The sequence below is a fragment of the Barbatula barbatula genome (genome assembly GCF_947034865.1).
Source record: "Barbatula barbatula genome assembly, chromosome: 5".
NCBI classification, from domain to species: Eukaryota; Metazoa; Chordata; class Actinopteri; order Cypriniformes; family Nemacheilidae; genus Barbatula; species Barbatula barbatula.
Genome location: NC_136769.1, coordinates 11,796,133 through 11,820,008, shown reverse-complemented (window position 1 = coordinate 11,820,008; position 23,876 = coordinate 11,796,133). Strand labels below are relative to the sequence as shown.

At 40.1% G+C, this 23,876-nt stretch overlaps 1 protein-coding gene across 1 annotated transcript in view; it reads left to right on the top strand.

Annotated features, from left to right (window-relative positions):
• The first annotated feature begins 7,992 nt into the window (after positions 1 to 7,992).
• The window catches only part of lrrc4ba (leucine rich repeat containing 4Ba), a 29,151-nt gene continuing 13,267 nt past the window's right edge, over positions 7,993 to 23,876 (top strand). The window contains exons 1-2 of the mRNA XM_079457284.1: positions 7,993 to 8,102; positions 16,140 to 16,304. The gene's annotated coding sequence lies outside the window, so the exon portion shown is untranslated. The remainder of the gene's footprint in view (positions 8,103 to 16,139; positions 16,305 to 23,876) is intronic.

Here is a 23,876-nt window from a genome sequence, read left to right as displayed (position 1 = left end):
AATGCTACACACATGCACATTGTTGTATACAGTAAGCGAATACCTGCGTGCTAGATGATTGAGATTCAGTTTTGCACTGAGCATTGAAAACACAACTCTGATCTTGTGGGAGCTGAACAGTTATTAATAAGCTAAGAATCTGATTTGATTTCTGATCACGCTTATTTTAGACAAGCCCGAGGCGGTCATTATTAAATGGCATGTGATTAATGCAAGACATACTACATATCTGTCACATTACCAATGCATATTCTAGATCCATCACAGGTCCAGGGATTGGTTCATTTCTTTGCAATGAACCACTGTTTTTTTTTAACTGGATCGTGGGCATGCAGTCCGTGTCAAGACAACGACTGCATTCCGGAAGGATTGTTAAACAGCCTCCGGTCAGACAGCAGCCAACCGTTTTCAATAAAGCGCGCACATAGACGTTCGTGCTTGTACTTGCACATGAACACATGTGGACTGCTCACTACACAGACAGGCATTTTCACACAGACAGGAAGTGATGTTAGTCCCTGTCACCTGAGAGACGGAGACGGTTGCTAAGATACGCTGACACTGGGATCTGATTCTAAGCCTTTTCTCCATCCCTTCCTCACACACAACGCGTGCACTGATAGATAGAGGCTCTTCTGTTTCACATTGATGCCTGCTGATCCTGTTTGCTGCCATCCAGGTCACGTCGACATCTGAATCGCCTTCACTTTTTATATTTATTTAATCTTAACCGTCTCTTTCTTGTTCCTTTTTCACCCTCTCTGGTCTGTGATTCCTATTTAAAACACTCTGTTTAGTTATCGCTCCTTAGGATCTGCAGACTGTTTGCACTTATCAAAGTTTGATGTGTGTTGATGCACGGTTACTGTGTCATTAATAAAGCATTGCAGCGAGTAAATAGCTGTGGCAAGTACAGTGATGACTGGGGCCTGTACTTCAGTATATTAAGCGTAGCTTGAGGAGTTGGGCCATTCTGCTCACTCATCTGGAAGAGAGAGTATTGTTGCAGTTCCAGTGGCCGTATGGCTGCGCTTTATCTTGCAGCGTCTGCTCTATCGATGTTGAGCTGTGGCCAAGGGAATAAGTGGGTCACAAAGCGACATAGTTTGTTTTGGGAGGGGGAATGCTTGACCTGACTTTTGTTTTCAATATAAAACACAGTAGCTGTGGAATGGTTGTTTTATCCCCAGAGATGTTCGTCTGAAACGGTAAACAAATGTGACATCTTTCCAAATGCCAGAGTCATCAGACCTCAGGGCAGAGATACAGCGTTAGTCTTAGTAAATGCCATGGCTGAAAATTGACCATTTTTGTAGCCTTTGCCAGCATTACCAGCAAATTTTTTTATAAGAGAGAGAGAGAGAGTTGTATTTGCCCGATGGAAACAGGATTGTTTTCTTGTATTTCTTTCTGACAAACTTTCCTTAGTATTAAACAATTTTGAGGATCTATTGAAGGAAATACAATACAATATATTATACATAACTATGTTTTCAGATGTGTACAAAGACCTTACATAATGACACTATGTTTTCATTAGTTTAGAATGGGCTATTTCTATCTACATAGACCACGGGTCCCCCTGCATGGAATTCACCATGTTGTTTCTTTACAGTAGCCCTAAATGGACAAACCTCTCTACAGAGTGCGTTAAATACGTTATCTCCTTCGGCAAAGAAGCGAAAACGTGACGACATCTTAGTACTGTGTTAGCTGCCGTTGTGATTCGAAAAAGGGTGGAGTGAGCCGTTGGTTGCAATTAGAAACCTCAACACTAGATGTTGCTAAATGTAATACACTGCGACTTTACATTCTAAAGTTTCTTTAACTTTGGGCTTTGTAAGTGTATTGACTGATTTTCATTCAGCAGGTGTTTTCCTGTTCACACAGCTAGAAGATGCTTGAGTTTAACTAACATCAGTGGTATTATAAGGTTTTATTGTGCATTTTTCAGGGTTTCATGCCCGTGAGGAGGCATTTGAAGAGTTCATACTCTGACAGCGGAGATGTTTATTGGGTGAATGTGAACTACTCTCTCTTCTGTGTTACATGTTCAGGCACGGCAAGGCAACAGCTTGATGGTGAGGTGAGGCAAAAGCGCTGGAGCACCATGCTGACCATCTCTCTGAACTGTTTTAGTTTGGATCCACATGAGTGAAAAGTGGAAGTAAAAAAGGGAAAAAAGATGCAATGCATTTCCTTCACAGCAAGACTCAGTTGGCTGCAAATCCTGACTCAACATAGCACAGTAGATGACACACAGCTAGGAACCGGAAGCGGAAATATTATTAGCCCTTTGAGAAACGGTGTGAACAGGAAACACTAGAGTTTATCAAAACAGGTTCCCTCAGGTGGCAGTGTAAAGGTGCTTGTATGGTCAGTTGTCAGTGCTGCTATTTTGGAGCGTTTTGATTGGTTTAGCCTGCTTTCCTTTTACACAAACAGTTATTTTAAAATGATAGCAGTCCAACCTCACTAACCAGATTTGTTTCCAGATTTGTTTCAGATATTTCTATATGGCAAAAATTTTACTAGTAGGTGCAGTAGCCAACAGTAACCAACAGACCCAACAGTCATGACATGTATGCTGCTACTTCTGTGTAATTGAATCATTAATTGTAAAGAGCGTGTTCTAAATAATAGCAGTGTGGAGTTCAAATAGAGAGGTAAATCATTCTGTTCAAAAACAGGTGTCAAACAAGTGGCCCTTGTTTAAGGACGAAAGCAGCAAATGTTGTAATGTGCATTTACCTCTGAAAATCGGAGTAAAATGGGTCGTTCCAGACATTGTTCAGAAGAACAGCTTACTTAGATAATTTTTTTTAAATAAAACCAAAACCAGAAAGACATGGAGGAGAACAGAAAACTAGCATTCAAATGGATCAAAGAACAGCCAAAATGGCAAAGACTCAGCCAATGATCAGCTCCAGAGTGATCAAAGAAAGTCTGATGTTACCTGCGAGTACTGTAACAATAGAAGACGCCTCTGTGAAGCCAAGCTATCGGCAAGAAGCCCCTGTAAAGTCCCATTTTTGAAACAATATGTGCTGAAGAGGTTGAAATTTGCCAAAGAACACATTGTCTGGCCTAAAGAGAAATGGCGCAGTATTTTGTGGGCTGATGAAAGCAAGATTGTTCTTTTTGGGTCTAGGGGTCGCAGACAGTTTGTCAGAAGACCCCCAAACACTGGATTCAAGCCACAGTACACTGTGAAGACAAGTGTGGGGATCATGGATCAATTTGAGTACATTTAAATATACAGGTCATGTTGCCTTAAGAGGAAAAGAGGAAAGACAACGACACCAGTAAGCAAGCAGTATCTTGGTTCCAGACCAACAAGATTAATGGTATGAATGTGGCCAGCCCAATCTCCAGAACTTAATCCAATAGAAAACTTGAGGGGTGATATCAAAAACGCTGTTTCTGAGGCAAAACCAAGAAAAATGCAGAGGAATTGTGGTCTGTAGTGCAATTGTCCTGGGCTGGAATACCTGTTCACAGGTGCCAGAAGTTGGTTGACTCCATGCAACAGAAGTGAAGCAGTTTTCAGAAATCTGTGGCTATACAACTAAATATTTGTTTCGTGATTCACAAGAATGCTAATACTTCAAGCCTTTTTCATTTTATTCAGTAAATGTTTGACTTTGTAAGGAGAAAAAAGCAGACACTGCTATTATTTTGAGCACCCTAAAATTCCTTTTACTTCACTTTCTGTAAAATAATAACAAATTTGATCATGTTTTCTTCATGTTTTGATTTAGAATAGAGTGTGCACTGTTCCCAATGCATTTCTGTATTGAAATAAAAGTTATTCTTAGGATTTTGAGCTTTACTCACTTTTTTAAACACACGTGGTGAGAATTTTTGTGTTTTGTAGTGCAGGCAGTGATCCATTAAATTACTCCTGCAATGCTCACAAACGCGGTCATCCAGAAAACATCCCTCACATAGAACATACGCATCTTTACATGATTAAAACATCTCAGCAATCAACGCAGAGCAAAGCAAAGCACTAACATCACACTATACCAGTATGCACTCAGAAGGTAAAGTGTGTGCATTTGTGCTAATGCTGTAGTTAAACTTTAATGCAATTGTAAGTAACAGCAATGCTTTAATTTTAGATGGGGCGTGGAGCGTCACACACACGACTGCATTGCAAATCATCATATTGTTTCGTCTTTCAAGTAGGCACGCAAAGAACACTAGCCCCACCATGATGTGAGCCAGCGACGACAATACAGGGCTTAACACAAAAATGGCATAAATAACTTAGGGCATAAGCATAAATATATTCTGACGTGCCCTTGAGATTTTGAGTTTTGATGGAGCTAAATGCGCTGACATGGCCTGCCACAGCAATGCTTGCCACATGTCTGCTGGATCAGTGTAGAAAGGTGTTACAAAAGCACTGAGGCACAGAACAGCTTCTCTAGATCTAATGCACGAGCAGTCTGAACAACATGGGTGCTTCTAGGGGTGGGCTTCCGGACCTTAAGCCCTCAATGCTCTTAATCATGTTTTGTCCTTTAATGCTTGGCATTTTTGTCACTGGTACAATGAGCTCGACTTGCAAGCCACATGTCAGACAATTTTTAATGAAGTCGCATATCGCTACTGTCCTCCTCAACCGTATCTCCATTTTTTTTTTGTTGCCATAAATCCTCATTATTAGTCACACCGTTTGTCTGTCACTGGGTTTTGCAAATATCTAACCAAAAGATATTTAAAAGTGCTTGTCATCTTTATTTTCATTTAAAAAGTTTTTTCCATTTTTTTAAAAACTGTTTGAAAAAGTTTCTTTCTGCTATGAAATGATGGTGCAGTTCATTTATTTAGCCATTGTCAATAACCATGGCATCTTGTTAATATTAATATCTTTTGTATAAGAAAAATGGCTAAAAAAGAATTTGACTGATACCATTATTTATTTATTTAATTTATTTAAATTGTTTGGTCACGATAATGGTGTAGTGAAATATTTATATTGGGACAGCCATATAGATGTTTTCATCGGACGCAGGCGCCTGGCCCATTGTAAACTTCCTGATACAGTAGAAGTCAAATTGTTTATGCAATATATACAGACATTTTTGCCACAATGCACATCTTAAAACTCAAAAACAATTTTTAACGGCATTTTAAAATGTGATTTCGGTTTATCTATGTCTGAGACCTTTGTACATATGTTTTTTTACATTAATATTTCACATAAATTCCACCCTACAGATTACTTATTACGTTTATTAAAGTGTATATGTTATATAAATTCCTATATTTTAGTAATTGTTTTCCTTATATAAAGGTTTAGACTATGCCCTGAATTGCTCTTGACCCTAGAACCTGTTCTTCTTACAAAACAATTGCATTATAAATTCCTATCTAATCCTTATGGTGGATTATCACAGTGCACAAGCTCAACCAAGAAACTCACCGTATCCTATTGCACTGTAGCACACTGTCGTTTAGAAGTAATTCACACTATGGGAGAGGACACAGCGCAGAACATTAATTCCGAAGCATGCCGTGAAATACAGTGCGTTTGCTAAAGCTAGTAAAGCATTGCAGCGCTCAAAGTTCTGTACGCTTTCCCGCAGCTCCCCGTGAAGGGCGGTAATCGCACACACAGGGCCTAGTGTTGTTCAGAGAGCGAGAGCAGTGCGCACGTTCCATCTTCATCATGGGAACTGCATTAATCTGCCGGCCAGCTCGCATCACTGTTCATTTAGTGGCCTGTGGTGTCTGCATAATAAGTCACATCTCAGCCGCCCCACAGAAGAGAAAAAAGGTTTACAAAGATTGAACTGGGACAACACGGTCCACATGGCTGGCGTACACACGTCCTGACTACCGTACCATTTAAGCGGGGGAACTCTGGGCTAGAACAGGTTTTGTTTTAATTGGGGTGAAGCGGAAGAGATGAGGCGATTGTAAATGAGGAGGGGGGACAGCTTGGAGTCTTAATCAATGGAGATTGAGGGCTTTGATTTAGAGAGAGAGAGCAGTCAACGGGGAGACAGAGAGAGATCCAGGAAGATTTCAACATAGGAGGGTATCTGTGGGAGAGGGGAGGAGATTGGAAAGAGGAGAGAGAGGGAGGGCGAGAGACACAGTGAGAGAGAGAGAACCGGAGGGAGGGAGGGATATCCACTGCACTGTTGTGTGACTGGAAATTTAATAGAGAGAGAGAGGGAGGTAGGGAGGGAGGGAGGCAGAGGAGCAGGATGCTGAAGCTGGACGAGAAAGAGAGCGAGAACCCACTGGTGGAGAATTCCAGGGGAGAGCTGCGGGCTATGAACAATGCCTCCTCTACTGCATAGAGTGCAGGAGGGGGCAAAAGGCAGGAAAGGAAGGGGGGGGGGGGGGGGGGTTGATATTCAAAGAGAGCCAGAGAGCTAATGGTATAGATCTGATGTCAGTGAAGTGTGTGCTCTACTGTGTGCTGCAGAGAGTGGCGGATGAGGGGAGGACAAAAGTGAGGTGAAGTGGGTTTGTTCGGGGGCATGCTGATTTGAAGGGTGCTGGACTGTTAAAGAACCTGTGAGAAAGCAAAAAACAGTGACGTACATCATTTCAGACTGGGAGACAAAACAAGCTGTTCCCTCATTTCATAGCAATTCAAACTATAAAAGAGATGTTGAGCCTGGTTATTGTTTAATCTGGATAAACTTGAATAAACATTGTTTGTGTACATAAGAAAATAACTATCCACAGACGAATTATTGGAAAGAAAAGTTGTGGTTAGGCTGCACACTGCATAAGAAAGTGACTGATTCCTTGTGTCTGAATTTAGAACGTTATCAATTCAGTACTAATCACCCTTCTGATACATCTCATTTTTTATCCCTGCCCTACTTCTCCCTTTCTCATGGGCAGAACATATTTTCCCTCTGACCTCTCCCTCCTCCTCTCACACCTCATTTACCCCCAATTCCTCCAATCACCAACTCAAGCTGTAACGCCCCCATCTATCGAACGATATCTCGCACAATAATTTATCGCGATCTTCCCCAACCTCCCCAAAACCGAGCTCTAAATAAGCACGAAAGGCTGCTTGGGAGCGTTTAAAGTCATACGCTGGTGACCGTGAACGGGAGGGGGGCGAATTCAACTACTGTATGCGCCTCAGCGTTGCTATGGGAACGCAACATCCAAAGCAGCGGCCGCGCACATGCGTTTTTCGCTCTCTCTCACACGCGCGCGCGCGATATCACTTCTATACAAACATGTGAAGTATGAGCCCGCAGCATTTCCTAAGCAAGAAATTCTTACAGGTGTACAGGCCATTATCAGATTTCACTGCACATGATGTCGATCGAGCGCTATAAAGGGGGTTTATGGGAAGCGTCTGTCTCCTTCTTAGAGCGCATCGATTGACATGTCCTGCGCGTCTGATGCGACACGCATGAAATAAGGTCTTATTGACATTCACCTGCACCATTGCTCACCTTGCAAACTGCCCCCAGAGGCTACAAAGCTGGAAACCAATGCTGTATGTACACGTGTGTATAGTTGTCTAACCCACGATTTTGCTTTCTGGGGTTGAACTTTATTATCTAGCAACATCTTTTGTTGCCTAGACTTTTTTGGAGCTTGGTGGTGGTTTTCCAATAAAGACGTTCTTTTATTTTGTGTTAGGTACAATAATATATTTGTCGAACTGTTTTAAAACGGAGTTGGATTCATTATCCAAGCTTACATGCAGTTCGTTTGTAGTCGTCCTTTGGTAAAGTTAACTGTTATTTTCTCCTCCTGCGTGTATTTTTCCACCTGACCCGCCACTATACTCACAGACAGTGCTGCTTCTCTGCGAAAGGGTGAATCAATTTAAGAGAGAGAGAGAGAGAGAGAGAGAGAGAGAGAGAGAGAGAGAGAGAGAGAGAGAGAGAGAGAGAGAGAGAGAGAGAGAGAGAGAGAGAGAGAGAGAGAGAGAGAGAGAGAGAGAGAGAGAGAGAGAGAGAGAGAGAGAGAGAGAGAGAGAGAGAGAGAGTTAGACAGCGAGAGCTGGGGAGACGGAGAAAGACAGGGGAGAGGAGACATCGACTCCGCACCAGAGCTTCTAAAGGATATATTTATATTAACAGAAAATAAAGGCGAAAAAGGTAAGAATTTATAAATACCGTAGTACTATCTGGAGAAATATTAGCCTATTTGTTCGTGTCATGTTGTGTTTTTGTTTTTGTTTCACAGTCCAGGGAATGTGGGCATAAATAGAAGGCTAATCGCAAACATCGCGTACAATAATAACTATTCCTTGTTTTAAACATTCAGCTGTATTTACCCAAAAGTTTACGCACATTTTGTTTTATTCTGTATGAATACACTAGAATGAATGCGGCAGAATGTGTGTGCCTCAGTATATGTCCAGTTGCTCGCGCGCGCGCTTGTGTGTGTCCGTGCATACGCGCGGTGGCGCACATCGATGTAAACTAATGAATTTGTGCTGTCGAGACACCTTTTAACCAACATGTAGTGACCTACAACCACAAATCAACATACAGCACTTTCGGTTAAGAGATTGCTTGTTTTTTCCTTTTTAGTAATGAAAGGCATTCGTTTTGAGGCGATCGCACCTGTTTGTCTGGTAAAATGATCTAAATATTGTGTAAGCCTTAGAGTCAATGGTGGTTATTGATATTACGATTGTAATCAGGGTGTGTTTATAACACGCAAACATTTACCTCATCACATTGTGTGGGAAGGATGCTCACCAATGCGCATTTTCTTAGTTTACTTGTCACGCTGTTTCTCGGTTTCCAAATATCTCAAACGTTTTTAAATTTCGAAAAATGATCGAGTGTTTTCATTTTGAAGACGTTTTCTGAATTCATGGGTGTAAATACGAAGGCACCATGTGGCCTGTAATAAATCACGGAAGCGCGCGCGAGTCTCGCGAACAAGAAACAAACAGATTAGGTCAATAAATATAAAGATTTTCTGCTATCTGCGACAAAATTATACAAGGTTTGAAATGTTTATTGGTGTGGTGTTATCGTCTCTGACAGAAGAGGCTCATGTACGTTATGATAAAGTGTGTGTGACATGAGTGGTGATAACTTGGGCATCTGTTGCTGAAGGAAGAGGAAGCATACAGGGCACTGGGGCAGTTCTTCACACTAGTTCCCAATGCTGTGGAATGAACGCTGGAGAGTAAAAACACTCTCTCTGTTATGATGTCATGTTGCTATTTCAGAAAGAACGCGGGATGCGTTTATGGGATAGCTTGGCTGTTTATTTCCAAAATAGTGATTTGTTTTTGATGATTTTGAGATAGAGTTTGAGATACTTCTGTGGTGTAGAGAATTATTGGAGCTTTTTACAGAGCTTTCAGGCTCCATTTCACTCCATATCAGCGAGAAATGGGCTTTCATTTCTTTCGTCATATATGTTCCCTTGGCAACATAAGCCATGACACATCACATAAATACAATTGAAAACAGCTTTGAGGAAGACATTTCACATTGCAAGACAGGTGTCACTGGGCCAAAATGGCTGCGATCAGCATGATGAAGGATGTTTGTTGGTAAACAATTGTTTTAATCATGCATAACCGGAGCATTTAAATAGCATTAGTCAGAGACGGTATGGTTGAGTGCAGAAACACCAGCGCAGCTGATAAAAATATGACCGGTAGTCTTAAAATCTGGAGTCACAGAGGACCGTATTCATAAAAACCATCCACAAGGATAGAATTAATGCATGTTAATAACTTTCTAATGCTTGATGTGGATTTTCCAATGGGTCTCTTAAACATACAGGTGTTAAATTTAAAGGAGACATGAAGTTTTATGAATAATAATTTAAATGGCTTCATAAGTGCCATATTCCTCTCTCTGACTCTGCTTGTGCGATATATTTCATGAGAAACTGTAACTGATACCTAATTGTGTTCTTTTGCTTTTTAATTCACACGTTTGTGTGTGTGTTGGTTGACCTTTGATGCTTCTCCTCACTTGCGTTTCAGGTATCGTTTTTTCTTTGCACCAATAGGCTTTTGACTTCAGTGGGTCAAAAGATGGCAGACATCAGCCAATAGAGGAAGATTTACACAGACGTGCTTTAGGGAACAATTCACAGAGAACATAGGCATTGCTCCCTCAACCATTCTGCTTCAATTAGACCCTTCAGGGCTGCAACTCAGCAAGGTGCTTCTCAATGTCTGTGGCAAAACTAAATCTAAATAATTAGACATTGTTTAAAAGGTGGTTTAGAGACACAAGGAGGGAAGCCTGTTGACATCAAGGAAAAACAAAACACAGTTGCAGAACAGAACTAGTAGTCCTGCCGGGGTTTGGAATATGAAAATATAGAGAGTAAGATGCCTCTGGAACTATTTTCTTTTTTAGATGCTTTAGAAATGAATAAAGCAGCTTCATCTATTTAGCATCCGTGTGCCTGGGGTGTTAACGTTTTGCGTTACATTTGTTTGTTTATTTATTTGTTTACTTCACCTTTGTTTATCTCTGTTTTCAGATCAGTAATAAAGATGCCCAGTCATTTATTAATTAAACTGCAGCTCTCTTTAATTATTTCAGTTATAAATCTGTCTTGTTTGCTCATAGAAAATGACAATGATAAGCAAATACACACACAGGACATGGTTCAACACATCTGTACACCTGTATCATAGCCAGACATTTAGTTGCTAAATGTTTCTTCCCCCAGTATCCTCTGCTAAACAAAACTGGTATGGAAAAGACAGACTCAGAAGACGTGGGAGGGTTTTTGTTGCTTGTTGGATGATGTTAACCAGACGCTAGTCTTTGTAGCGTCTGTGCCATGGGATCTGAGGCAAAATTATGGCTGATGACATGCAGAGAAATATTGCAGTAGAATATTGCTGATTGGCAGCAGCAGTCAAACCATTGGAGTCCATATATGAGGATTTGTCTAAAGCTGCGTGAAGGGACTACACACACCAAAATGAGAAAAGCAAATAATCACATTCTGCATGTTAAATTTGAGATTCATATTCCCTAATCTATTGCAGGACGATTTCTGCACAGGCATTGCTGACCGAATGTAGTCTCCATCCAAGGCCATACGACACTATGCGAGAGCATAATGTTTAATGCATCCTGCTGTGCGTTACATCTGCTGTCTGTCTGATTTACGACTTTGAGAGAAGTTATAAAACCGTCTTGAGGGAGTCTGTAGTGTAATGTTTAGGGACAGAAGTTACACCATCATAACAAGTGCAAGACATTACTGGATTTCCTCTTTTTTTTTGAACTGCCGTGCATAAAATATAAACTTGTTTTGGACGAGGGAGGAAGACGCTCCTTTTGGCTGCCTTCTTTGCCAGTTCAGGCTGAGCTGCTTTGGAACAATCTGCTGACTAGAGGGGCAGAAGTCACAGTTTTTGTACAAAATGTCTTAGTGGCATTCAGGACACGGTACTCTTGGCCGGATTGCGAGAAGGCCATCTGCAGTCTACCGAAGAACTGAAGGGATGGCTGGACTGGAGACAACTGCTGAATTGACCATTGCCCGAGCAAAATGCGAGAACCTGCTCCTCCCTTAACGCCTTGTGCATCCGATCAAGGGTCGATATGTAGATAGTCTCTTATAAATCATCACATGTCAACTTGTGTGCGCCGGCACAGGGCGGAAGAGGCGAGTGGTCTGCATACTCTGGCGCTGTTTCAAAACCAATAAATGAGGTGGATTGAGCCGATCGAGCCATTCAGGCGCTGACCCATCCATAGTGCTGATTCTTGGCTCTTGCTCTCTCCCTGCAGAGCGGAGGCGTGGAGGAAGATGGCCATGGCATAATTAGTAGTGATTGCTTTGATTGAGCCCCTCAGACCAGGCCTCTGTGCTGGTCCTTCAGGGGCTCAATGAAGACTGTCAGACCTTTAATTATTGAATAATTGTCAGTAACGAATGGCAGTGCTTAGCAATATAAAATTAATACCGTAATCCAGCCCAAAGTGACATAATTAGAAATAGCGGGAACGTCTCCCTGGACAGGAAGCGCTTGTGCCGTTGGAGTCTCCTGTGGCGATGTCTGGAAAACCCAGTGGAGCGGTGGAAGTCCACTCATGTGAAGGTAAAAGGCTTCAGGGATGGAAGGACATGGGTGAGAGGTCTGTCATTATGTGAGACGAAAAGGTTGAGGAGGTGGGCAAGATCTTACTCATGTGTTAGGAAAGATGGACAATGGGCATGCTTGGCCGGCACCAAGTTAATTTAATCGCTCATTAGGGATTATTAATGGGGCTGTGTGAAAACAAGGCATCCCATGTGTTTAGATTATGTGTCCGTTAGTAGATTTAACATGTCCTGGTAAGTCAAGTGCTGATTTCGACCAGATTTTAGAAGCAGGTCACTTTCAAGCGAGCATTCGTAAAAGTCTAGTGTATGAAATTAAGTGGCATCTAGTGGTGAGGTTGCAAATTGCAAAAAACCAATGGCTAACTCCACCCCTTCCCCCTCCCTTTCGAAGCACTATGATGGCTGACACAGAACTAAGATGTCGTCATGTTTTTCCTTCTTTGCCGAAGGAGATATCGTATTTACGAAAAACACTCTGTAGAGCAGTCTGTCTGTTTAAGGCTACTGTAGATACTACAAGGTGAATTCCATGCAAGGGGACCCACGGTGTATGTAGATATAAATAGCTCCATTCTAAGGTAATAAAAACATTACGCTTTATTACGTAAAGTCTCTGAAGACATAGTACACCGCTGAAGACATAGTAATGTATATTATATCGCATTTCTGTCAATAGATCCTCCAAAAAATTATACAGCACCTTTAACTGTTCAAAAAAAGTGTATTGACTTAGAAGGAAGAAAATATGGAGAGATTTAAGGTCACACATGGTTTTATTGAGTATTTTTGTAATGGCGTTACTTTGAGTCATAAACGTTTTTGGACTGTGATGTAGTTCTATACGGCTCTTTGATGTAAGCCAGGATGTCTTCAAAACATACAGTAAACTATGCAATGTGTTTGTAGCGACTGTGGTCATGCCGGGATTTATCCTTGCGTGACAAATGCTAACTGCAAGAGTTGCCGCTATATTTAACCCATCATGTTTGACTCAAGACACATAAAAACATCTTAACGCACATTGGCAGATGCACTCTGTTCAATGTCAACCCAAGATTCAGTCACGTGTTTGTCAGTCATTGATTACAGGGTAAACGCAGGTTGAGATGTGATGCTATATAGATAAAGGATTTTCATGCTGATATTTCAAAATGAGCCGAGACCGTAACTGCTTACTTCATGAGTAAACATCTAGAGCCTGACTTGCAAGGGTGGTCAGACAATGGTTCGATCATATGTGAGTAAAGCTGACTTGGGGTAATAGAAGTGGTCAGGCTATGGTTAGCTCATGTGTTTGGAGAGGCAGTTTGGTAATGAGAGCATTCAGGCTTCAGGGACCTCACAATGGCCGTTCCACTGCATTGAGCCACACTATCTGGTCGGAGTTTGAATCGGGTCACCGGAGGAATAAGTGAGCCAGGGGAGGAGCATAGCTTAGTGGAGCAGTATAGACCCAGGCAATGTTTTTGTGAATGATGGAGATAACTCATGTATACGTCTGTATGCATTTGTGCATGTTTTTCTAACCTTTAGTTCTCCCATAAATAACTCATCAATGTCAATGTATAAGTCATCTGTGTGTAAAATGTATTAATCGTTCTTTTTTGGGAAATGTTTCAGGGGTTTTGTCTCCTTACAACGGAAGTCAATGGGGGCAAGTGTTGTTTGGTTACCATCATTCTTCAAAATATGATAGAATAAAAGTCATACAGGTTTGCAATGGCACGAGAGAGGGTGTAAATTATGAAATAATTAAAATTTTTGCTAAAACTGTCCTTTTAAGCTTGTATATTTTACTCAGTGGCTACTAAGAGAAAGTTAAATATTTTTGACTGCTTTCTTATTTTTAATCAATTAAAATTAGTTGATATTTTTAGAATAGTAGATATATTTCGAATAACATAAAAAAGTAAATTTGTTTTTCCCTTATATCTACACGCACCCTTGACTACTGCAGTTGTCGAGCACATTGGCATAATTTGCATAATGATATACTGTATTGATCTATATGTGTGTATGCACATGCACGTGTCTAAGTACAGTATATGGGCCATTCTACAGAATTGGTTTAAAATCAGAGTCGGAAACATCTTTAAAAAAATATTTTCTTTTATGTAAGCAAATTATATAATATCTTTTGCAGTCAATTTTCTTATTGTATCATATTTCAAATAGTTTTAGAAAATTCTTCCTCTCCCCAAATTTAGTCAAAGCAAAATAATAAATTATTAATAAGTAGCATTATATTTACATATTAAGATTTTGTTTAAGTCTACTTAAATATATTTTTGACTATTTAAAAAAAAATTCACATGTAAATCAACAACATTTTCAATTTTAACTATAATTCAAGCGTAATTTATGATACCAAATCTTTCTTTGTAAAAGGTATAACATTTATTATACTGATTTCAAAGTTAAAGCTTCATTAGTTTATATATACATTGAACCAAACACTATCATAACATCTTAGTTGATGATTTAATATACTTTATTTTTGACAAAGTGATGGTAATGTTTTGGTAGTGATCACAATATTTAATTTGCACAGCTGAATCAGAATGTGTTAACACAAATAACTAACTATGTTGCACAAATGCAGCCAGCACATATAGAAGACACACTTCTGACAGTAAATATCTAACCTAAATTTAAAACCTACAGATTACATACTATATCACTACTAAAACATACTAAAATACTAATGATATGCATAACTGTGAGGAGTTTTGTTTATTTCCCCAAATAAAGGATTAAGTGTTCCTTTTTCTCACAACCGAAAGATTTTGGTCACTAACGAACAAATTATACCCAGTGATACGTTTCTGTCGTGAGAGTTTTGGTAGTGACAATTTTTGAATACTTTGATCCTAGCTCAAAGATGCTAATCAGCACATGGTTAGTTCGGAACAGATGTACACACATAACTACATTTTATGGAATAATGCCCAAAAAGTTTGCTTAATTGCAGAAAATGTTTGGTAGTGACGGTATTTAAAGTTACACACTAATTTTCAGACTTTTGAACACATTTACTTCTACCACGATCTACTTACCATGTAGCTTATTAGAGAGAGATACACAGTAATGATTCTTGATCAAAATGTGGGGGTGTGGCTAAAATCAGTCTCTATGTAAAATGTAAGAAAATTTGAACTTCACTTCAAAAAAAACATTTTTTATGTATCAGAATACGCATGTTGACTGTGTTTCACAAAGCTGGCCAGCCAGAATACAACATATCACGATGACGACGATGATGTCTGATTGTAATTCCCAGAGTCCAGCACAGATTCAGAGTCTCATCTGTGCTGATTTTGTGGTGCTTTAAGCAGACATTGTCCCTGGGGGAGAGCTGATTTACTGTGAAGTGGTGGTCACCACGAGGTGTGTATGTGTGTGTTTGGGGATTCATATTAATGGCATCCTCCAGGGTAAGAGGAAATAGTCACAAAGGAAGGGTCTTAAATTTTATACATACTTCACAATACCATAGAAATATGTACAGTATAGGTCCCTTAGAGAAGGCCACGAATGAGAAAAATGTCACCTTAATTGCATTTTTGCTAGTTTAGGAGTGAGAAAGGTGTTTATGATGAAGGTGAAAATTGGAGTTCACAATACTATGACGAGGAGGTTAAAAGAAGGACGAGTTAGGAATTATATTGACCTACCAGGTGGTTATTATCCCCCAAATAAATCCGATAATAAACAATAAATAAATATTTGATTTGCAGAATACCAAAATCGACCAATCAGAATCAAGTACTCCACAGGGCCATGTAATTACATCAGAGAAAGATAGAAGTGTCCGTGGTGTGACTTCAGCATTGTTACTTTGATAAATCAAAGCCTTGGCTCCACATTTAGAATGATTATGCAGAGTGCCATCATGCGAATGTACTGGCCTTTATTTCTTAACCCACACATCTCTCTCACTCCCTTTCACCCTCCCTCTCAGGGATCCTGTGGGTGCTAGAAGCCTACTGGGGGTTGACTTGCACAGCGTGCACATTTATTTATTTCATTTACTTGTCCTTTCATTAATTTTTTGCTCGACCTTGTCATCTCTCCCTGTGTAGATACAGCCCAATGTAGCAGCAGTGGCAGTGCAGAGAGAAACAGGAAGTCCCAGGTGGGGTTGTGAGTCCCCAGCGCAGTGCGATGGAGCCGTTCCAACCACGTAGCCTCGGAGTCGGGCTCTGGTCGTCAGAACCACTGCTCATGTGATGGTGACACGCAAGATGGTGAGTTAGGCGGTTACTATAGCAACCCTAGGCTCTCAGCGCGTGCTTCTATTTCACCCAGTGTGGGAGAGAGGGATGGAGGGAGAATGCTGTAAGAGAGAAAGACAGCTGCCAGGAACTGCATGGAAGGGTCTGGAGAGCAGAGAAAGAAAAAACGGTGAATGAACAAGGAGATTGGGTAGAAAGGGACAGAAATGTCCATATGTCCACCTGCAGACGAGCGAAACTAACAGACAGGTTTGCATGAGGGAAAAGACCTCCGAAAACGAAAGCACTGCAGCATTGGCTGTCAGATAAACGCAGCTTTTCTTTGCACTGCTCTATTCATGTCCATCTCTCCTCACCTCCCTCCCCTATCTTACTGGCTCGCTTTGATTTTGATGGCACCGTGCTGAGAGAGACATGGTGTCTGTCTCCACGGTGACAGGTATCCATGGAGACATCCATCAGTCTGTATATGTCAGCGTTTCCATGGGGACGAGGATCTGGGGGTGTTTGTCAGTGCTCTGTGCTCTTTTGTTGTGTTTGCTGTGATGGTGTTTATCTTTGTTTGTATTAGTTGTGGTGTCACTCAGCGTTTGTGAAACATAAATGTTAAACTACATACAGTAACATGACTGTGCTCAAAAACCTTCACACTCACGCATTCTGGTCTGTGATTTGTTGATGGTAAAATGTGTTAATGTGCATAGTATACGTAATTTACAGGTTGATTCAACATAAAGCATAAACACAGTGGCTCTGTGCCGCATTTTAAGTAATTGCTGTTATTGTTTGTTTATGCGTATAACTGCTCCTAGTTTGTTTGACGTACTGTTTCCAGTACATAGTGAAATTGTTTTGTTATGGTTTGAAGGGTTGTTGGAAAGTGGAGTATAAAGTGTATATGTTTTAGATTTTAATGCAAAACATTAATGGTTAGTGGTGGGGGGACAGACATGGGGACAGACAATCAAAGTAAAGGAGTTTATTCCGCGTTATCAACCATCTGACTGTATGTTATCCTGCTTATTTCATGGATACGTGACACGTGTCAATTATCTGACACAAAATATATATTTTTTTTCTTTGAAATATTCTATTAGCTCCTTTGGAGCAATATAAACATATAAACATTTTGTCGACACGCTAAACAGTACCGTTAGTTTCCAAGTACCGTTTAGTTTAGTATTCTAGATTGCTGTTTAATAATGTTTGTTATTAAATGTCCTAAGTCATTGAAAATGTGTGAATGCACCTTAAAGCACCTGTAAATACAATCATAACTCTCAAATATGTTTATACAGAAAGAAAACATCACATACACGCATGCACGAGTACAGGCAGAGGCATAGATTTCACAAGAGGATTCCACAGCACAGTGACCGAGACACCCGTCTGCGTGATTCTAGCCTGCAGAGCCCCATAAAATCACAGGAACTGAAGAGAGAGCGAGACAGAAATGGAAACAAGGAAAGATGGTCAAAAGTGCTGAAGTTTTCACAAAAGCCCCCGGAAACATGGATTGCTGAGATGAGCTGGCAGGGCGTCAGGCGCACAGTGCATCAGCGTGATGGTTTACATGCTTCTGTAAATGGCTGAGAGACGTTCTGATTAATAGCTGCTTCTCTGCTCCCCTCGCAGCCAAACAGGAATCAGGAGGATCAACACTTTAACACTGCAAAGTGCCAATTAATTGTTTGCCAGAAGCACTTGTATACATGTCACACAGACTAGGGGTGTTTAGTTTCACGAAAGCGCTTCTATTCCGAGAGAGTCAAGCACAAACTGCGGTGCCTCGGCAATGGTAAATGCAGACCTTGGGTTCTTTAAGGGAAAAAGAAGATATTTTGTAGAACGTTGGTAACCAAACAACACTGAGCCCCATTGACTTCCATTGTATGGACACAAAACCACAGAGACATTTCTCAAAATATCTTCTTTTGTTTTACACATAACCATATACCGTACGAGAACGTTTAAATCATTAAGTTGTAATATAAATTGTATTTACTCTCCAAAGCTGTTCTTTAGTCGCCTTTGGCTCTTTACAAATGTTAGTTATGTCTGTAGTCTTTGAAAGGAAGTGCTAGAGTGAAAAATCTGCATGTGTTTGTATGTATCTGTGAGAGACAGTGTACAGTGTGTGCCTATCATCTGATAAGATCACAGAACGCTCATGACTTGTTTTGCCACGCACACTCAATGTATCAGCGCGCCCTGCAGGTGTGAGTTATTTATACGGCTGCTGCATATGTGCTCGCTATTGTACAATACCGCGCCATCATCTCCAATTCCCAGTTGTAACATCACTGCATCTCGGGCGAGACTGAGCTTAAAAACTTTATGACACATGAGAGTGGAGGATCTCTCTTCTACCATCAGCATTCCTATCATTCCCAATCACAGCCCATCACATCTCATCGAGCCCCGCAGTCTCTCACAGACCGTTAGAATCCGGCCGCACACAGATCACGTCCTCGGCAGACGGCCATGTAACTCTGGCGTGTAAAAGTAAAGTGTGAAATTGAAATAGAGGCTGATCTCGGGTCTGGATTCATTTGCTTTGATATGACCATCTGTATGGTGGTGGGTGTTGGTGCTGGGTCCCGTGTGGCCACGCTCACCTCTCGGCTCGCCTAGCCGTGGGAAGAGTATCGACTGTCACCATCGATTTACCTGTACAAACATCCAGCTCGAACCACGCGTAGAATATTTCAATAACCTGGGGGCTCCTCTCCCCTGAGCCTGCACATAAATCAGCCACTACACAGGCTGCACAAAGCAGTGGAGTTAGCATACTATTTGTCATGTCTCATACAGCGGGGAGCCGGCCGCATTGTGCCAGCCCCGTGTATAAGGGGACGAGCGCGCGTGGAGGAGTGTGTGGGCACGTAAAGTCAGAACCTCATTCATTGGTGAAAGTTCTGGACCAATGTACTTCTACTCTACTGTGTAACCTTACAGAAATTATTCTTAAGAATCTTTTCATTCATTATCTATGAAAAGTTACAAAATATGACATCTTTAATTTGCACAGTGGAAGCAAGCTTTTATAGTTTTGTACATTCACAGCACAGAAGCGGATGGGTTATGCAGTAATGTGAAGCGATATCCATGTGCGTACCATATGCTAGTTAATAAAATCATACCGATCGCACGAAAATGATGTGGAAACGGTAAAGTAAGGAGGGAAGTAAGGAATTGAGAATGGATTTTATTTTAAAATTTAACCCACATGGACTGTATCCTTAAAAATACTGTAATGTAATATCGGTTTGATCTTTCATATATAGTATAATGTGCACATAGACGTAGACGTAGTTGCCCATAGTAGAATGTCTGCCCATACCCCATTGTAGAATATTTTAAAGTAAGTTTATAGTCTCCAATAGCGACCAACCTAAAAAAAACACCCAAAAAACATTCAAGTTCATATTCCTTGTGTTTTACCTGAACATACTGTGTGAGAAAATGAAGATATATGGAACAACAGGAGGTTGAGTGAATAATGACAAAATGTGAATTTTTGGCTGTACTACCTCCCCGTTTTAACTGAACAATGTAAGAAAAAGAGAGCCTTTTGGTACAATATGCGATACCTTTCTTTTTAAGCGGTTGAGTGCCATAACGTTGCACAACGAGCGCATTTATTCATGTAAAGCTTTGGCTCAGTGCGTCTCTAAGGCTGTTTTACTTGGATTCAGTATGGCAGTTTGAAACACCCTAGACCAATGCAATAAGACAAGGAACAGATGAAAATGAGGCAGAGCACACTCTCCTTCAACCAAAGATTTGTCGAATTCCCCAACCTAAGGACTGTAGCTACTCTCTAAGGTTACCAAATCAATAAATAATGGAGAGAAAAGTAAAAATTATTTCCACATTCTTTACACAAACCTTTATGTGGATGAACAGTGAAGGGTGCACTTTTACTGCCCATAGAGAAACAACAGAATGAAAACCATGTCAGCCCCGTTCCCATGTGACTGCCTAAAAATAAAATATTGCTACGCATCACATTAAATTAGCACAACAGAGTTTCATTCTTCCTAGAAATAGTAACACTATAATTGTAGCTGTGCTTGATATGAACTTGGTATAAAAACATACCAAATGGCAAAGATGAATGTTTACTATTTACTCACAGATCCCAAAATTCCCCTGAATCTTTGATGCAGTGCTTGAGAGCTTGGATTGAAACATTACATTTTTTGAGAAACACACAACTCATCAAACATTCAGGGAAAGTTTGGTATTAACAACAACTGCACATCGTAGAAAACATGGTATCACCTATATTGACCATAATTAATAAGCAGCAAAATCCAATTTAATAGTATTCACATTTACCTGGCCTCCAATGACACTTAAAACTTTAAAAATGTCTCTCAGTGAAGAACATCAGACACAGGCAGATGGGAAAACACCCATCCAGCAGATAAGAAAATTGATGGGTAGAGTAGTATCAGGGATGTGTTGGATTCATGCGGACTGGCTCTCATTGTAAGTGCCACAGGAAGCTCCTGTCGGACAGTACAAAACTGACCATCCTATTAAATATTGTTGACCATCCTATTAACTATATCATGACAGACTATAACAGGATATTAATGTAGACAATAGGTGACGCAGTCTATGAAAATAAATGTATTGTTTTCTGAATAAAATAATCCATAATGTAAAGAACATTATGTGAAAACAAAACATTACTATCTTTATTATTGACTGAGGTCATGTAAAATAAATTGTGAAATTAATGCTTGAAATTAAACTTTGATGCTTATTATCTCAAAATTTGATTTTGAGTCTTTAATCTGGTTCACAAATGTCTTCATAATGCATAAAAAATCTAAATCTAAGGTAATTGTTTTAGAAATGTACACCACGATACCAAGATATTATGTACCAGTAGTTAAAAGTTGATTTGACCTAAAAACTGCTCGCAGGTCTCTTCAGACCGTAGAATAAAGGCACTACATTGCACTGAAATCATCTTTAAAATCGTACATTATTAGAATTAATGTAGAAAAGTGATAATCAGGGTTTAGGCCAACCACAATGAGTGCGTTTACATGCACAGTCTTACTCCGATTATGCTTAATAAGCTGATAACGTGTAATGCCGCGGTCACACTTGACTTTTCCCTCCATTGACTTCCATTCATACGCATGCAAGTGCGACAGGCCGGAAACGCAAGCCTGTCCAACGATATTTCGCATTTCACTGCGTAGAAAAGTTTAAGTTTGGTGAACTCTGACCTGCAAATTCCCACTGCATTTGTATTACTAAACAGACTATCCATGATGACGTCACTGCACAGGAAAACTTCCATGTAAACGCAGTTTTCTGCGTAGCCGGTTTATTACTATGCATGTAAACACGTGAAAACAGGTTTCTTTTTAAGCTGATGTTTGATAGATATCCGTTTATTTTGTCCATGTGTTTGTGTTTAGATGTTTGCATAATAAAACAAACTGCCATTAATAAATGAATACATACATTAATGAATTTTTTATGTTTAATTTTGAGGACATTTGTTTACAGACAATGCTGGTACTAGGGCTTTCGCAATCAGATTTTCTCTTGTGCAGAGAAATAATGATATTGTGAAAAAATATAGACCAACACTGATCCAGAACCCCTTCCTCCTCAAACGTTTTAAACAAAATACAACCAATAGAACATTTATAGCCAAATCAAAATGTTAAACAAATATCTTTAAGAGTTTGGTGTCTGGCGCTGGATTATTTAGGTTATTAACAGATGTGTAGGATCATCATGAGAACTTTTGCTATAGAGGGTCATTTCATTATTTAAATAATTTGTAATGTCATTTTGGTCGTCCTCTCTTATATCCCTAATCAGCGTTTCCACCAATAAAGCGTTAAATTAACTTTTTAAGCCATGTCAGGGTCATCATGTCTCCCTTATTACACTTACATACTAAAACTGTCTGATAGCCTTTATCTACAAATGTACCATTTTGAAATGACTACGTCCTACTACACCTTAGCCTGCAAAGACGACGTGAAGCACCTACGGTTTAGAATAAATAATCCTTATGCCAAGCAGTGATTTAAGTATGCATCCACAGTACGTAAGAAGTCTTTTCCCAATGGTGATTACTGCTGTAGAGTTTATGTCAGTTCGCTCACTGTCTGGCGTGATGATAAGGTGCTTAACTCACTGCTGAGTCTAGTTTACACATTATATGGCGTTGTGCGGAGAAAAAGTTGAGCCTAGTTATTGGATTTCCTTACATGTCATTACCATCATTGCAACAGTGAGCATCCGTAGGGTTTTATGTTATCTGCACTGTCAATGTTACCGCTTTCCGCACTGTGAATAGTCTTTATGATGGTCAGATATATTTAGAGATTTCGCTCACTGAATACCAGGGTCCATTCTATATACTGTACATAATTCCATGTTTTCTGTGAGCACACGTTTTTATTGATGTCTTGTGTAGTAGGAAATTTCCCTGTAATAATATTCTGGTCTGCGCTAAGCCGTGCTGCCACCCAACATAGAGGCAACCGGAGCTCAAATTAATTGTCACAATTTTATTACAGGGAAAACAATAACAGCTCAACATACACGTCGTTGTGCCAGTACATCTGTCAATGGCAATCTGCCTGACAAATAATTATCATTTTTCATCATAGGTCCACATGTTTTGTTGTGTAACAGCAGATGAATGGGTTATCTAGGGGTTCTGCTTGCAGCTTTCTTTATTTTAGCAGACCCCCTTGTATTGTGGCGTCCCCCACCTCAAACATCTCAGAAATATAAACCAGGGGGGCTGTGCTCACATTCACAGTGTTTTCCTTCAAATCTCTCGCGTGTGTGTTGTTTATGATAGGATCTGAAATGCAATATTGAGGCATCGCTTGATATTACAGGTGATATGATGGGCAGTTTTGAAAAGTACCATTCAACAAAAATGCTACATCACAAGCCCCAGAAACCATGTTAGTGGCATATTTCTAAATATGGAGTTTCCCTGAGGAGGAAGCAGCACTCAGTAACCCCTGTGTGACTGCATTCAGCATCTGTGCTAAAAGTAAGACATGTTGTAAGTGTGTGTATACTTCATGAAAGGTTAAAAGTGATGTTCGTAGTTCCACTGGTAAAGCATGATACTAGCAATGTCAAGCTCATGGGTTCTTTTCCCAGGATAAGCTTTAATGTACTTTAAAGGGATAGTTCAAACAAAAATGAAAATTCTGTCATCATTTACTCACTCTTTTTTTCTTCTGCAGAACACCAAAAAATAAGTAAAGAAATTGAAAGAATGTTGGTAACAGAAAAACTGAGGTACCCATTGACTTGCATTGGTTTTGTGTCCATACAATAGAAGTCAAAGAGTGGCGCCGTTGTTTGGTAAACAACTTTCTACAAAATATCTTCTTTTATGTTCTGCAGAACAAAGAAAGTCATACGGGTTTGAAACTGCAAGACGGCGAGTAAATGATGACAGAATTTAATTCACTTAAACCCTTTAAATCACTTAAAGGTGTCCTGAACTGGCCGTTTTTATTATTTTATACTGTTGTCTGAAGTCTACTTATGATATTCGCGTGGTTTTTA